This window comes from Juglans regia, chromosome 16 (assembly GCF_001411555.2).
Source record: "Juglans regia cultivar Chandler chromosome 16, Walnut 2.0, whole genome shotgun sequence".
Classification (NCBI taxonomy): domain Eukaryota; kingdom Viridiplantae; phylum Streptophyta; class Magnoliopsida; order Fagales; family Juglandaceae; genus Juglans; species Juglans regia.
In genome coordinates, this window is record NC_049916.1 from 15,673,545 (window position 1) to 15,689,741 (window position 16,197).

Below are 16,197 nucleotides of genomic sequence, written 5' to 3' on the forward strand. Positions count from 1 at the left end.
TCGTGGCTCACCTTTTTAAGCTCCAACATGGATTCTCTTTGCCACTGAAAAACCCATCACCTCTCTCTAGAGATAGTACTAGATTCTATCTTCACTCTTTTCCCTTCATCATCTTTATATACTCGCAGACACAGAGAGAGTGAGGGTGGGTAAGGGGCAGAGGGGAGTGAGAAACATTCTTAACAACCAACTATTAAACAAACAGCTAAGAGGCTTGCCTTCCTTGTCTGTTGAACTGCAGTGGCTTTTCCTCCACTTCTTGAAGTGGGCTCCTTGGTGTCAAACCCCACAAACTCCCCAGAACTTCCAAATAGCAATCGATTGGCAAAGATGTTTTCATGTGGAATCCCAAGGACTGATGCAACAGGCTTCAAAATAATTTGTTTAATCAATAATTACAAAAAGTAATTCGCTCTTCAATTTATTCCCCAATTTGAAAAAGTAGATGCCATATACCGAATCCCATATAAACAAGAACTCTATGAGCCCTACAACTGTTGATATGTCAGATCACAAAATAAGTTTTTTTATAAGTAGATCACAAAATAAGTTAACCTTCTGAAGCATTCAAAATGGAGGACATTGAAGAAATCTAAGTATTGAATGAACAAATACCTATTCATTTGTTCTAATAATTTCTAATAAAATATTCTTAGTATACAGTATGTACAATAATAAAGCACTTCCAAGGTGCCATCATCATTCGAAGCTTTTCCTTTTTAAGGAGTTCAACATGTTCCTCGACTCAGTTGGATCATGTTAGCATCCACCAAAATAGCAATCCAACGCTGTTGAAAGAACATCACATGCTACAGTACTCTCCTAAGATTGACTGACCACAATTACTGTCCAATTAAATGAATAAAATTGCAAAGGTCTACATGGAGCATATATGTATGATTGTACGTAATTATTCATCAATGAATGCTTCTAGGAAAAATACAAACACAACAGACTTCCATCATTTGACAACATTTTTTTTTATAAGTAATCATTTGACAGCATACATTGATCATTGGACGAAAGCCTCCAGAGATAAGGTAAACAGTGGTATTATTAGCCTTCAGCATCTTGACCAACTCGTCTATGCCAGGAGAAAGCCTACACATCAAAAAGTAGAAGTCATGAATACCGTTTAATCTGAAATTAACATCAAACTATTGGTCATTACTAGTCATCCAGTGGAAAGCAAAAGAAAAATAGATGTCAACAGACAAAAAGCCAGATCTATACTATGCAAGATTGTTTGTGAATACCAAGTAGCACAATTATGTTTGTAATTACTGTTCTTCACCATCATAACCTATAATAGTGGTATCTCCATTGTATAAACAGTTCAGAGTTTCGATTTGATGGCATAACTCAGTATGAAACAAAATAAAATCTGTAGTAGGAAACCAATGATGGCCATTATATTTTAATGGCTTGACAAGCCTAAGCTCTGCCATTTAAAATTTCCATGCTTCGTGTACTTATTCTATAAGCTAATAGTTATACTAGTGAAAGTTACAACTATAAAGAACAATAGACAATAATATTAATCTGACAACTCACTAACCCTTGAAAACAGGAGGGATCATTTCAACAATAATTTTACGGCTGGAGCACGAAACTTGCATTGACATAGTTGGGAACTTGGTTGACTGTTACAGAAATGGTTGCAAGGAAACTTGAATTTATTAAAATGATGACTGCAAAAGTCTCTTCCACTATGTTTCGATAACTTACTGTATAAAGGATGCAAACATGGAACTAACTTTGTTGGCATATATATCCTCTCTTTTTGGATTTGATCAATGAAAAAGGAGTTGAAACGGATCAATTTTTTGGATAGTTATTATGTGCTTGAGTCTCTCTTTGCATCCTTTTAAGGGAATATGTTTTCTTTAATTTGCTGGTATCTTACTCTATTTTTTTTTTAATTTGCAGGGAATATGCCTTCATCTGGGTCTGAATCAATGCCCAATGTGATTCATTTGGATAGTACTCAGCCTCCAACTTTGGATAGCTTTCTCCCAACAACTAGTCCTCAAGTTCGCCCTCCTATCACAAGAAAACGGGAAAGATCAGATGTATGGCAACACTTTACGAGGATTGAGAATGTCGAGGATCCCAATGAGCCCAAAGCCATGTGCGATTATTGTGGTAAGGTTTTGTTATGTCATCCTAAAAAACAAGGTACTTCATCTTTGAAGTACCATCATCAGACATGTAAAGTCTTTAATGCTAGTGGAGTTGGAATGGATAACCCCCAATCAAAAATGACCGGGACTAGGAAGACAGGGGTGGATGGTACAACTAGCAGTCCTAGTGTTGGACTTGCTAAGTACAATGAATAGAAAATACGATCGGCGGTAGCTAAAATGATAATCATGGATGAGCTACCGTTTAGATTTGTAGAAAAACAAGGTTTTAAAGACTTTATGGCCGTAGTTGAGCCTAGATTTCCAATCCCCTCTCGCATTACTATTATGCGAGATTGTATGAATATGTACATGTTAGAAAAAGATAAGTTGAAGAACATGTTCATGGCATCTGATTATAAGATTTGCATCACTACTGACATGTGGACATCAATTCAAAATCTTAACTATATGTGCATAACAGCCCATTTTATTGATGATGATTGGATCTTGGATAAGAGGATTATAGATTTTAAGAAAGTTCCTGATCACAAAGGAATAACAATAGGAAAAGAGATTGAGTCATCTGTACTTGGATGGGGCATAAAGAAGATATTTACAATCACAGTCGACAATGCATCCTCTAATACTACGGCCATTGATTATTTGAGGAAAATTGCCAAACTTAGGGATTGTATGGTATTAGAGAATGAACTTATGCATATAAGATGTTGTGCACATATTTTGAATCTCATTGTTCAAGATGGATTGAAAGAAGTTGATAAATCAATTGTCAAGATTCGAAATGCAGTAAAATATGTGAAATCTTCCCCTACAAGACTTAATAAGTTCAAGTCATGCGTAGAGAAGCAAAATATTTTGGGTGGTGGGCTTCTTTGTCTTGATGTTCCAACTAGGTGGAACTCAACATATCTAATGTTGAGTGCGGCTCTCAAATATTATGCGGCGTTTGATGTGATGCAAGATGAAGACAATGAGTTTGGCCCATATTTACGTGAGGTTGGACAAGGAATACCAACTTTACATGATTGGGAAACCATTAAGGTTTTTGTAAAATTTTTGAAACTTTTTTATGATACGACTTTGTGGGTTTCAGGCTCAATTTATGCAACTTCAAATTTGTTCATTAGAGAAGTATTTACAGTCTATAATTTTTGAACAAATTTTTTATGAGTGAGAGTAATATGCTAAAAACCATGTCAGAGAGGATGTTGTTGAAATATGACAAGTATTGGGGGGATTTTGAGAAATTGAACAAAATGTTGTTTATTGCATCTTTGCTTGATCCGCGCTTCAAGTTAGAAGTTTTGGAATTTTGTTTTAGAAATTTTCTTGGGAATGAGCGAGCGTCTGAACTTGTTGATTGGTTAAGGAGGATCATTGAGCGGATGTATAAGCAATATTCAAAATCTAGTGTAGGTTCAAGTAGGAGCCAATCAAGTGTTGGTGAGACCCAAAGCAATACTTCTTATGATAATGTGGATGATATATTAAGTATGTTTGAACAATATCAAGCATCAAAGGGTGTGGTAGAGTCTAAATCAGAATTGGATAACTATTTCATGGAAAGTGTTGAAGGATCGACACCCGACTTTGATATTTTACTATGGTGGAAGGTGAACTCAATCAGATATCCGATCCTTGCCAATATGGCTCGAGATGTGTTAGCTATTCCCATATCTACTGTTGCTTCTGAGTCGACATTTAGCGTTGGAGGTTGTGTCTTAGATTCATTTCGTAGCTTATTGGCCCCAACAACAGTTGAATCTCTTATTTGCACACAAAACTGGTTAATGGCTCCCTCTATTAATTATGACTCCCAATATGTAATGGAAGATGCTGAAAGCAACAAGTTAGAAATCGGTAAGATTCACATTTGAACTTTATTTTCATATAGTCTTTTCAATTAATTATATGTTTAACATAATTTTTTTTCACGTAGAGATAACTTTGAAGAATATTTTAAATGAGATCGATTGAAGATTACTTGAAGTACTTTTGGACCAAAACTAGCTAATCCAAGAGTAAGACCATTTTTTTTTTGTGGGCATGTTCTTCAATCTTCACTTTCTTTCTTAGCAATAGAGGATGTCCAATTTTAGTATCATTATCCAATTTTTTGTGGGCATGCAGATTAGCTAGTTTTGAAGACAGGAGGAAGATTCATGAACATGCATCAAGGATAGGATGGGAGACATGTGTTTGTGGGTCCGGTTTAATTGATATGTATGCCAAGTGTGTTTGTGTTGGAAGTGCTCGCTAAGTGTTTGATAGGATTGAAGTAAGAGATGCTTTGTTATGGAACTTTATGGATCAATACCCATCCTTTTAAGTTTTTTTTTTTTTATGTGGATATTTACAAACATATTTTTTGTAAATTCTTGGAGTCAGAAGATTAAGAGACTAACATATATCTATTTTCCAAAAAAAAAAACAAAAATCGGGTAATCGGGTATTCCGAAAACAATGTATGGGTCGGGCAATCGGGTATTGGGTAAATCGGGTAATCAAGTAATGGAATAGTCTTGGGGTCGGGTCGGGTCGGATGAACATTGCTAATTATTGTGGTCCCATGAAGTGTGGCTCCATCGGCGTTAGTGTCTGGCGCGCTCCAGTGACTAGCTAGTTAGGCCCCATTTGTAACTAGTCAACTGTATTTCGTCAACCTAGGGAATTTCAAACCTATTTAGACACTCCAGCTTGAACAAAGGAGTTCCACTAGGATATTAGCGCATCCTAGCGCTTAGGGTCACGATTGACATGAATAACTTAACTGGCATACATGACATTTCGTAACGTGATGTGACGTGAACGTGACATAAAAGACAAAAGCCCTAACGTAGCGTAACGTGACATGAACATAAGACGACACACATGAAATACTTTGAGACATAAATGTAACAAACAACATTCCATAACATGGCATACATGTAACAAACAATATTTCAGAACATGGCATACCATGTTATAGACAATATTTTGTAATATGGCATAAATGTAACCGACAATATTTCGTAACATGTCATACCATAACATGGCGTAACATATGACATAGAATATTAGATGAAATGAAATACATGTTAACAGATGGCATACGTAATGTGACATACCTGCAACCGATAGTAACATGAGACAAATTATATTATGTAACAGATAAAATTTTCATAACAGAATAATTCGTGTAATAGATAAACATGTGATGACATGGCATATATAACAACATACGAACATAAATTGTATTTCCCTTACCCATCACACATACACAATTAACTTATAGTAAGTTAAGAGCTAACTTACCTCGATTGTCGCATTCTACGAGAATAAAGCGTGAAACACGAGGAAGTGTAAGAGGATATTCTAGAAGTTAGAAATTTAATTACAAGCAATTAGAAATGTGAAAAGAGACAACTTAGAGTCAAATGACCATTTTACCCTCTACATGTGAGAAAATGACTATTTTACCCCTAACTGAAGGATTTCAGATCCAAACTCAAAAAATTATCAAAATATACATTCCTCATGTAAATTCTATCCTAAACTCAAATATCAACTCAAAAAAATTTAAAACCTTTCACAACTATGGAACACTCACTATGGCCCAAACATTCATAGGCTATCTCTCTTGATTTTGGTTGCAATTTCTTCCACTTTCAAAACCCATGATTAAACCAAAATTTTGTAACAAAGATCTTGCTCTCCTAAGTTTAAAAACACACTTAAAATATCCATTAAGAAAAAGCTAATCATCAACACCAAACTTTTTGTAAGAAGACCCAAACATTTTAACAAAAGGTAAACCCATAGATCACAAGTTTTAACCTTAATAAAAATATCTCCAAGAATTCCAAACAATCAAATCTTACTTCTAACATATTCATAAAATCATCCTAAGATCAACCATGCTTTAAATCATCAAACAAAAGTCACCAAAATAGGATTTGGAGTTTTTGGTTTTACACTAAGTCCAAAACAAAAACTTTTCTCTCAACTAACTTTGATCAATCTCTTGATCCATGACTTAAAGATATGTGATCTTCAAACTAAATCATCACATGGTTTCAAAATGTGTCCTAAAGAAGATCCAACCATCAAACTTAAAATCACATGACTAAAACTCAATAAAACATGGATCTAACCCAAAAACATCAAATCTTAGGCCTAACTGAAATCCTCTTGCATAGAAAAATCATATCTTTAAAAATAATACTAAATATCTTTAAAATAACATTCTAACATGTATAAAAGAGGCTTAGGATCATCACATAAAAATATTAAAGCCTTTGGAGTAAGATTAAACCACGAAATATCCAAAGTTTTACTACACAAAAGCTGTTTTTGTACTTTCAGGTTTCAGGTTTCTAGATCTAAGGAAATCTATCATCAAACGCTTTATTCATGAGACCAAACCTCAATGAACATTCATAAACACATTCTAAAAACCCTTTAGTTTCTCTCCCATAATGACTTTTCTATGGTTAAAAATACTTTTGACAGATCAAATGAGCATGAAATGAGACTAATAAGATATCCACAGTAACTACACTTAAAGAAGAATAATTTTTGTGATGGTGTCATTGTGAGAAAATACATACAAGGTTCCAAAACCTCCATGCAAAAAGATCTTGGAATCTGCCCGAGAGAGTTCTTTTGAGTTTCTCTCTAAGAACAAGGTGAAGAAGTGATGAAAGGGAGTGAAATGTGTTTTACATGACTTTAGACATCTGGAGGGGGAAGTTACTGGCTTGAATGAGCCTTGATTGGAGATGGCTTTGTGACATAAAGTGGAGAATAGAGAGAAGCAAGGACAACCTGCAGCAGCTGTGAAATATGGAGGTTGATGGGGTGGATTTCTCCTTCACATCAAGGCACTATTGGGTGCTGCCAATGATAGTGGATGGTCTGCCATGCACGATAGGAAATTCTTTAAGAAACTTTGCCAAGGTGGCCAAATTCGTGGGCCTTGGTGGGCCCAACCAAGTGTGCTTCAATTTGAGGTTTAAAAGGGGTTTGGTTAGGGTTTGAGGTGCTATCAAATCCAAATCTAATTTTTCTTGACCCAATCAAATTTTCAAGATTTAAAAGGTTGAATAAAGATTTCATAACAATGATTGATTAATTAATAGCATGTGAAAGTGATTTAATCAAGTGATTAAACACAATACTAGAAATCCGATTAAAAAGGGTTTGGAGACCAACTTTAGGGTTTGGGGAAACCATTTAGGGTTTCGGTTTCAACCAAGCTTTTGGGGTTTCAATTAGATCCCAATCATTTAGGATTTCACTAGAATTGAAACCCTCTTTGGTCTGGCACAATTTGGTTGATCAGATAGAATAAAGTTTTGCTTAGGTGGCATGATCTCACACCTTGATTTCCTTCACAAATCTAACAAATGTTTTCTCTTTGTGCCAAGTGTCTAATACTATTCATTATGTGTGGCTAAGATCTTTCCAAGTGTCCAAATAAAACTTCCTACCTAATTTGGACATTCCACACTGTGATTTTGAAAACACTACACTGGATGCGCTTATCGAAGTTACTATTCACTCAGAAAAAATGCATAATAAGCTTAGTACTGAAAAATTCTAAATATTCATATTAACCTGTAGTGAAAATGGTTTACCTAAATTCAACCCCGAAGTGCCCATAAAAATAATTTTACAATTTCGAACAGGCGTTTCGTTCAAATTATGAAAATGGGCTATTATGCCATAAAATTTTAAATAATCAATTGAGTCTAATGGCGTAGACCAAAACACATTTTGACACTTCTAACTATCTCAAACAATTAAACTCATATTTCTAGCACCATAGTGAGCGATAACATTGACTATGTTGACAGACTAAAACCTGTGTGATTAGTCGATTTGTAAAAACTTATGGAGTTTTCACGAGATTCCTAAAGTCAATAGAAATTTCATTAGTGAATATCTTACAGACTGTTACATCCTCCCCCCTTAAAAAAAAGATTTCGTCCTCGAAATCCACGCAAGTAAAAACATAAAATACGCTCAAAAGAAGAAATTGATCACCAACCTATTGTCCATCGCCGAATGCCTCATCACGCTCAAGAGGCAGGTAACATTCTTCTTGAGGTAATGCCTTCCTCTCATAGTCAACACTATTCTTACCTGTAACTATCACATGGTTACACAAAATAACTACCACTATAACATAAGGGTATAACACTACCAAAGGTTATTGCCTAAACTTAATGACTTATAAGCTGACTTTCTAGGATACTGAATCCTTGCTTAAATGAAATCACTATTCTCCTTACTATTCAAATAATTATCCACAACGTATATATATCTACCATTCTTAACTCTCTCTCTCAAATCATATCAATTTGTACTGGAATCCTTCCTCAAAATAGGTCAAGTCATACCAGCATACTCTTTAAATCTAAAACTTCAAGTATTCACGTAGTTCAATTTGGAAGAATTTAATCCATATACAACTGAATTCACTTTCTCTATTTCCTCAAGGAATTCTATCTGCCTAGGACTAGCTTACTCCTACATAATCACAACGAATCGTTCCTCCTCCTAGGTGGTACCTTGATAAACAATCAACTAATAACCTCAACTCAAGACTTTCTCTCTTATGATTGGCATAGCTCTTCCATCCATCATGAGCTACCTCTTATTCTGACTCTAAACAAAATGATTTGTTCCTACTGTTAACGTAAGTCCTCAAGACTAAGATTTACTACCCATATAAAAGTCTCAAATATAATGGAGATCTACGTTTTCCAGAAACACAATGCTTTACCAAAACACTTACTGGCAGCTGGAAAAACTACCATCATAAGCAAATCCTACTACAACCAAAGCCTCTCCCAAACACTTTACTCCTCTGAACACAAATTCATTTGGATTCTCAAAATCGAAATAACTCCAAATATGCGGAATACTAATTTATCAACTTTCAATATCCTTCCTCCAACTGCTAAAGGGTATTCTATATCTACACGGATATGAACAACAATACTCTTAATGAGAGTTGTTCCTCTTACCACCTGGGTAACAATTTGGCTTCCGAACTAAAATCTCGTGTAATACCACAATCACTAAAGACACTGACTCACTTGAATCAATAGCATACAAGTTACAAACTTCAATGACTTGACATTCCCCAAAATAAAAATAATGCAACAATACATTCAATTGCAATCAAATCAACCTTACATAAGCTTAACAATACCTAGGTCTTAGAAAAATACCAGTTACGGTGCCAGCTTCTTCAGTTCGTGGGGCGTCAGCATCTGCATCTCCCTAAGTGACAGCATACACTCTCATGGGCACATGCTACCTTGGCTTTGGTTTGTTGCCGTTGTTGAGAGAAACCCCCTTTCTTTCATTCCTCAAAGCAACATTGGGCAGTCATTGATCATATGACCCAGTTGGCCACACCTGAAACAAGTTCTCAACATGATTCTGCACTTTCCTCTATGGTGTTTATCGCACTCTCCACAAGGTGCAAATGTGATTGGCATTGAGCTCCCAGTCTCAATGCCTATTTCTTTATCTGATCCAGTAAACATTTTCTTCCTTTTCAAACTTTCTTCAATAGCATATGATGAAATCATCTTTCTTTCCAAAATGATCAGGGCTATTGAACCCTTCCGCTCTGTCTCTGCTATCGCGGCCACGTTTACCAACTCTTGGTAATTCTCTATTCTTGGGCGAACTACTTGGCTATGGATCCTTGGTTGAAGTCCTACTTGAAACTCCTGTGCCTACATTCATTGAGTAGAAATAAAGTGTGGTGCAAACCTTCCTAACGTCATAAACTTAGCGGCCTACTGCTCTACGGTCAAACTGCCCTAAGTTAAAGTTGCAAACTCCTGTTCCTTCAACTGTTTGATAGAATCTAGAAAGTTAAAGTTGTCAAACTTTTTCTTAAATCTCTCCCATGACAGTGCAGCCAAACTTCCTAGTTCTTTGACTAGAAGCTGCCTCCACGTGTCCGAGCATATTCCAGCTTCTCCTTGGAATAGGTATCCAACATATAGATCTTTCTGGTCCTCAGTACATCCACAGATCTCGTAGGTCCTTTCGAGATCCATAATTCATTTCTCGGCTCTCAGTGACCCTTCATTACCAAACAAATCCGGGTAACAGTGGATCAAGAACTTCTCATACAAACAACCCCTGACTTCAGGTCGGGGTACATGCGCTTGTTGTTGTTGTCTAAGCACGTCAGCCAGCAGACGTACAACATCAGCTAATCCTCCATCCATCAAGAGATTCTGATTCTCCCAGTTTGTGGCTCCCTCAGGGTTCTGAGGTATCCTACTGTGAGTCATGTGTCACTTCTTGAAACACATGAGTACACGTGTTACAACCACGTACTATCTCTCATACTTCAAAAACATTCAAGCCTAATGAATACTAAAATTTCAAGCCTAATATTTGGTGCATTTCCTAAGGACATGTGCATTTAAACCTAGAGATGTATTGCTCTGATACCACCTTGTGACACCCTCAGATTTTGCTTGGGATCAGACAGACATCCGAAGCATCGAGACATGCAATACAAGGTTACTTGTCCCCGTTCATAATATATAAGATGCAATGTTCCAAACATGCATCTAGTATTATAAAATATTCGTAGCGGATAATTTTTTTTTTAGCAATACTATACACCAAACTTATAATATCTCAAATAGTTAAAACATAATCCATGCATACTTAATAAAATAAACATCCACGATTATAGCACGGATCTCAGAAGATTGTAATCTCAAAACAACGGATACCTGGTTCCATAATTACATTGCCAAAATACACTATTGGGCTAGTTCGCTGAGTAACTCGCGTAACTCAACTAAAGATGCCGTAATACTATCCAAAAACCTAACTATGGAGGTTGCAAGCTTCATGTTGCGTCTATAGCGTCTAGTCAACCTCCTCCAGTCAGCTCCTTGCCCTGATCCTGACACATTGCCTACCATTCGGGGGGAAAGGTAGTTGGGACTACCACGGTGAGATTTGATTACAAATCTCAGCAAGTTAACAGAAAACTTCCACACATGTTAATGATGCATGCATGGCAGTAAAAGCATGAATGCATAATCAAAGTTATAAGTAAGAATATTATACCTTGACATATAGCATGGCATAAATGACATAATTTGAACTGAAACTGAAACTTAGCTTGACGTGACATGACATGTACGTGAACTTCAAACATAACATGGACTAGCAACATAGCATGAACATGAACTTGAAACATGACATGGACTTGAAACATAGCATGAAAGTGAACATACGTAATTTGAACATTAACTTGAACATAACATAAACGTAAACTTGAAACATAACGTGAACATAATCATGACATAACATGAACGTGAATTTGAACATAACATGAACATGACATGACATAAACATGAACTTGAAACATATTATTGTCTCATGGGGCCACCATGATCGAGTAGTTTTATCTCATGGGGTTACCATGATTGGGATGAACATGAAACTTGACATGAACGTAAACTCGAACATAATATAACATGAAACATGACTTGAACGTGAAATACATGAACTTGAAATCTTATTCAATAGACTTAATTAATAAAGTGACCATACAGGTGCTACACAGTCCCCTTGAGCAGTATGTGTCCCTGTCGATTACCGTATCACAACACAGGTGTCTATACTAGCTGTGAGTGCGTTAAAACGTACTCCACTGTTATTGTGGCCACACGTATTCTACGTGTCACAATCACTGTCTTACGTAGTGTATGCTCCACAGTTGTTGTGGCCCTATACTTCCTGCTTCACAGTTGTTGTGGTCCCATGAATTGTTTGTGCCACATTTGCTGTGGACACATAACATAAAGTGTGGCTCCATCGGCGTTAATGTCTAACACGCTCCGGTGACCAGCTAGTTAGGTCTCATTCACAACCTGTTAACTGTACTTTGTCAACCTAAAAGATTTCACACCTATTTAAACACTCCAGCGTGAATAAACGAGTTCCACTAGGATATTACCCCATCCTAGCGCTTATGGTCTGGATTGATATGAAAAACTTAACTGGCATACATGACATTTTCTAACGTGACGTGACATGAACGTGACATAAAGCGCAAAATACGAGGAACTGTAAGAGAGAATTCTAAAAGTTAGAAATTAAATTACTAACACTTAGAAATGTCAAAAGAGACAACTTAGAGTAAAATTACCATTTTACCCTCTACATGTGAGAAAATGACCATTTTACTCTCTACATGTGAGAAAATGACCATTTTACCCCTAATTTAAAGATTTCACATCCTAACTCCAAAAATTACCAAAACTCACATTCCTCATGTAAATTCTATTCTAAACTCAAATATCAACTCATAAAAATTTAAAATCATTCACAACTACGGAAAAATTTAAAATCATTCATAACTACAAAAAAATCACTATGGCCGAAACATTCAAAGGTCATTTCTCTTGATTTTGGTTGCAATTTCTTCTATCTTCAAAACCCATGCTTAAACCAATATTTTGTAGCAAAGATCTTCCTATCCTAAGTTTAAAAACATACTTAAAATATCCATTAAAAAAAAGCTAATCATCAACACCAAACTTTTTGTAAGAAGACCCAAATTTTATCACAAAAAGTAAACCCTTAGATCACGAGTTTTGACCTTAATAAAAACATCTCCAAGAATTTCAAAAAATCAAATCTTACTTCTGACATATTCATAATATCATCCTAAGATCAACCATGCTTTAAATCATCAAACAAAAGTCATCAACATTACAAAACAACATTTGAAGTTTTTGGTTTTACACTAAGTCCAAAACATATACTTTTCTCTCAACTAACTTTGATCAATCTCTTGATCCATAGCTTAAAGACATGTGATCCCTAAACTAAAACATCACATAGTTTAAAAATGTGTCCTAAAGATGATCCAACCATCAAACTTAAAATCACATTGGTAAAACTCAATAAAACATGGATCTAACCCAGAAACATCAAATTTTAGGCCTAATTGAAATCATCTCGCATAGAAAAATCATATATTTAAAACTAATACTAAATATCTCCAAAATAACATCCTAACATGTATATAAGAGGCTTAGGATCTTCACATGAAAATATTAAAGCCTTTGGAGTAAGATTAAACCATGAAATATCTAAACTTTCACAAAACAAAAACTGTTTTTCCACTTCCAGTTTTCAAGTTTCTAGATCTAAGGAAATCTATCATCAAACGCTTTATTCATGCATCAAAATCTCAATGAACATTCATAAACATATGCTAACAACACTCCATAAAATTTTCAGACCAAGATATGTCCATTAGTTTGGTAAAAAATTTCAATACATAACTTACTCCCCAGTTTTGTGAAGACGAACAACTTTTGTGAAGGAGGCATTGTGAGAAAGTACTTACAAAGGGTCCAAAAGCTGCATGCAAAAAGATATAGGAAACTGCCCGAGAGAGCTCTTTTCTGTTTCTCTCTAAGAACGGGGTGAAGAAGTGATGAAAGGGAGTGAAATGTGTTCTGCACGACTTTAGAATTCTAGAGGGGGAAGTTATGGGCTTGAATGACCCTTGATTGGAGGTGCCTATGTGACATAAAGTAGAGAATATAGAGGAGCAATGACTGTCTGTAACTGCCGTGAGTTATGGAGGTTGATGGGGTGGATTTGTCCTTCACATCAAGGCACTATTGGGTCCAGCCAATGGCAGTGGATGGTCTGCCATGTGGGGAGGAAAATTCTTCAAAAAGCTTTGCCAAGGTGCCCAAATTTGTGGGCCTTGGTGGGCCTCAACCAAGTGGGCTTCAATTTGGGGTTTAAATGGGGTTTGGTTAGGGTTTGAGGTACCATCAGGCCAAATCCAATTTTTCTTGGCCCAATCAAATTTTAAAGGTTTAAAAGGTTGGATAATGATGTCATAACAAGCATTTGATTAATTAATATCATGTGAAAGTGATTTAATCAATTGATTAAATACAATGCTTGAAATCGGACTAAAAAGGGTTTTGAGGCCAACTTTAGGGTTTGGGCAAACCGTTTAGGGTTTCGGTTTCAACCAAGCTTTTGTGGTTTCAATTGGATCCCAATCATTTTACCTACATACCCAGGGTGCAAGACTCTACGTTTATAAAATAAAATGTGCTTTTAGAATAAAATAGGTTTACAGTAGAAAGGATTAATCTTACAATAAAAATGTCTCACATACAATTAAAACTCATGCCTAGACTTTCGTGCTCTTCCCCATGGGCTGTGTCCGTCCTGATCATGCAGTTCCTGTGAGGGGGAGGGACATGCATAAAAACTAAAATGAGTCGATGACTCATAAGCATTACTTCATACAGTTAACATAGGTTTTCATTCATGCATTCATCATTCATACATACTATACATACATGCATACGTGCATACGTGCATACGTGCATTCATTTGAAAACATTACTGGATGGGATTTTCTTTAAAAATGGGCTTTCTTTCATAAACGTTTCTCCCGTCAGTACCTTCATTTCTTCAAGAGTGCATGCATTCATGCATTCATACGCTCATACATTCATCCATACTTTCTTATCACTTTCATAAGCCAGTACACACCATTACACCCCATGTGTTGGGGTTAACGGTCTTCCTTTGGACCCAGACTCGGCCCGTGGCCACGGGTTGGGAATCCCTTTTCAGTCAGGGGGCAGCACTGGGTGCACTTCCAGTACTACTTACCCGCATTGCAATCAGCCCATTCATTAGTACCCTTTGCATTCATTCATGTGGCCGTTACGTATCTTCATACATTAAAGCATTCATTCATTTAGTCCTTTCAGTTCAGTCCTTTTCATTTGACAGTTCAGTTCATGGAAAAATATCATTTAAGGCATGGCCTTAAACTTTCAGGTCATTTAAGCTTTTTATCCTTCATTTAACAGTTTGTTCATGGAAAACGTCATTTAAAAATATACATGGACTTAAACGTCAGCTTTCGTGGCATTCATAAGCATCACCTTAAACGTTGTCTTTCATGGCATCCATAAGCATCACCTCATGGCACACATGAAAGCATCAGTTCGTAGGATCTATAAAAGCATCCGTTTTCATGTCTTTCATGCATTTTTTATCAGTTCATGGATTTTCTTAGAAAATACGTACAATAGATATGGCGTATAGTCATCCATTCACATGCGTATAACTAATACTTTGGGTGCGTAAAAGGGGCTGCCAAGGAGGGGCCGTACATGCTTATACCTTTGAACACTTAGCATTTTCTTTCGTAAAACATCTTTCGTGTCTTTTTGTAAAGCATCGTAAAGGAAAAGCGTTTCATTTTCGTTTCTTTATATTTTAGAAGACTCTAGAAGAGTATGAATGTAACACTTACCTGGACTCCATGCTATTTGCATATCATGTAGTCCATTCATGTGAGTGTCAGATGGCAACCTACATACATACACATAACCTTAACGTCATTCTCTATCTAGTACATAAACAACTTAAACTAGAAATAGAACTATGCTTCACTTGGAACACTCTCCTTCTATCCAGTGTTCTTACGTGCCCTTTACTATGCTAAACCCTTCGGGGACCACTTATGGTCACCACATCTTCCAACTCAAGGTCTTGCCTCGAGTTCTCATCCAGTAAAGTGAACCCATGATTCACCTTAGGATTAAGACACTAAGACCTTCTCACTAACCACATTCGATGCATGATTCCGACCGATGGAATCACGCATCCCAGTCCTAGATAATACACTCATCACTACCTCCATGCACCTTAGCTCACACTAAATCCTCCTTCCCATCCAGACAAGCCACACGGCTCTAAGCCAACTCTAAGGCTTAAGCACCATGTAATCATGCTTTGGATAGATTATCCATTACATATGGTGAATCCGTCCGGCACATGTGTCTAACCAGATTACACATGTACCTTACCCCTTTATCACCTGAGACCAACACATAACATGTTGATCACCTGCTCGTAGGGACAAGGGCTATACTCTGATACCAACCTTTTCTTAACCCAGCTAGCATGACTCTTCATGCTACCCGTCCCGTTTGACAGTTCATCCCAACAC

The 16,197-nt window shown here is 36.4% G+C and overlaps 1 long non-coding RNA gene across 1 annotated transcript; it reads right to left on the minus strand.

Moving 5' to 3' along the window:
* Nucleotides 1-270: 270 nt before the first annotated feature.
* LOC118344896 lies at nucleotides 271-1,605 on the minus strand. Its single transcript, XR_004798623.1, has 3 exons — nucleotides 1,559-1,605; nucleotides 1,008-1,101; nucleotides 271-368 (listed from the first exon to the last, which is right to left on the minus strand). It is a non-coding gene; the product is annotated as an uncharacterized LOC118344896 (long non-coding RNA).
* Between the last annotated feature and the right edge of the window lie 14,592 nt (nucleotides 1,606-16,197).